The following is a 1,981-nucleotide window of genomic DNA, read 5'->3' as shown; positions in this document are numbered from 1 at the left end:
TGGGGGGGGGTTCGGATCCCACATACAGACCGGCCGCTCACTGGCTGAGCGAGGTGCGGGAGCAACACCGAGGGTTGCGATCCCGTAGCCGGTCCCGGTCCGGTATAGGCGCGACACTGAGGGTTGCGATCCGTTGCCGGTCATGAAAAAAGACAAAAAGGAAAAAAAAAAATTCATTTATATCCATATTTGTTCCAAGAGAGATTTAAGGAGGCTTAGAGAGTTTGTGCTTACTTTGGCATTAATTTGTCTTTCTGTTTCTTTCCTTGTGGAGTAACAACAAATGCTTGGTATTTGAGAACTTAGTGAGTTTCTTTGATGTGATTGGGTATAGAATATATATAAAAGATATATCACAATTTTTAGATATCTTTTTTTTTTTATAATCTACTCATGACCACACACTATAATTTCCCACCTGCTGTCTCCTGCATCACTGTAGTGGATAAACCAGGAAGAACAATCTTACAGTGTCTTTCCAGGTTTAAGGTAGAATGCGAATCCTGTTATCTGTGACAGCCTTTTAATTCATTCCACTCGTTCTCATCAGGGAACTCAGTCTGAAAAAGTTCTGCAGATAACTTCAGCCTCCACTCCTTCCCGTTTCTGTGCTTTCTCTTGTTTCTTCTTCCTCTTCCCCACCCTTCTTGCTTTCAGTCAACAAGCATTTCAAGAGCACCAACTATGTGTGGTGCATTGATCTTTACCTTCCCCTGAAGGAGCAGTGAAGGGGCTGTTAGTGACGATAATGGAATCAGAATTGGTTGGAAAGAAAAGGAGCAACTGTGGAAACAAGGGGCCTTTTCAGTCCTGGAAAATTATTCTGATTCTTTGCCATCTTTAGATTTTTTTTTTTTTGGCAGCTGGCTGGCACAGGGATCTGAACCCTTGACCTTGGTGTTATCAGCACCACGTTCTAACCAAGTGAGCTAACTGGCCATCCCCTACTTTGCCATCTTTAAATACATGAAGTTCTTGTCTTTTAGTCAGTATAATTCTATATTCTACTAGGAAAGGTACTGATGAAGCCTGAGGCTACAGGTTGGATAGTTAAAACTGATCCATAGCTGTTTTCCAGGTCAGGAGACTGAAGAAGGCTGTTTAGTGCTGCCATCTGGGTGATTTAGAACTACTCTTTTAAACCTATTTTAAACCCAGCTTCAGAGTTTCACAGAGAAATCCTGAGGAAAGCTGAGGTTATTCTTTGTTTCAAGATGTCAATAAAGCAAAATATGAAAAGCACTGGATCTCTGCAGGTTAATAACTTTTTGTTCACAAGTAGTAGAGTGTTAAGTATTAATTTCCCTAAGAAACTGACTTGAATAATATTGTCCAAATTTAATTTTTTGGTGAAATTCAACATAAAACTTAGTTTTATTACTTTTATAAATAATGGTATCTGATATATGTTAGCTGAATTTTAAATTTATTGTAATTAATACTGTTGGGCCTGGATAACAGCACATTGATGAGAAGCAAGTGAAGTGGCGTAGTGTAAGAGAGACAGGGCAGGTTAAAGTTTAAATAACTGGTAAGAGAAGTATGTGTCAAAAATGTAAGATAAAGAAAAGCTAAAAATAGAATATTACTTGGGAAGGTGTTGCTCTTTCTTTTTAACACCGAAACCTATACACATGTACTTAACTATTAACCATAGATTGTATTTAGGTACAGAGTGATCAAATCATGTGCTTACCCTGTTACCATGTCACCTAAAACAACTGAGAAAAAGCATCTGTACAGTGATAGTCTCCATGTTTACAAAATGCTGACTCATTAATGCCAGGCCTTGAGGTGGAAGAAGAGAAGGGAGGAGTTATATTTAGGTACTCCATTGCTACATTTGATTCTAGGTTTTGGAAATTTAGTGAATGTAAACCACAGCCTCTCCTTTTTCTTTCATTTTGTTCCTTGGATTGAAGAGGGAACGTGTTTAGGATTGTTGGGGGGGGGGGGGGGGGGGGGGGGGGGGGGGGGGGGG

General features: G+C 39.8%; 1 protein-coding gene across 4 annotated transcripts in view; it reads left to right on the top strand.

Moving 5' to 3' along the window:
• The window catches only part of HERC3 (HECT and RLD domain containing E3 ubiquitin protein ligase 3), a 110,081-nt gene that overhangs the window by 55,014 nt on the left and 53,086 nt on the right, over nt 1-1,981 (top strand). The window lies entirely within an intron of this gene.

This window comes from Galeopterus variegatus, unplaced genomic scaffold (genome assembly GCF_000696425.1).
Source record: "Galeopterus variegatus unplaced genomic scaffold, G_variegatus-3.0.2 Scaffold2258, whole genome shotgun sequence".
NCBI classification, from domain to species: Eukaryota; Metazoa; Chordata; class Mammalia; order Dermoptera; family Cynocephalidae; genus Galeopterus; species Galeopterus variegatus.
The sequence above is the reverse complement of the archived record's forward strand: the minus strand, read 5'-3'. Positions and strand labels throughout refer to the sequence as shown.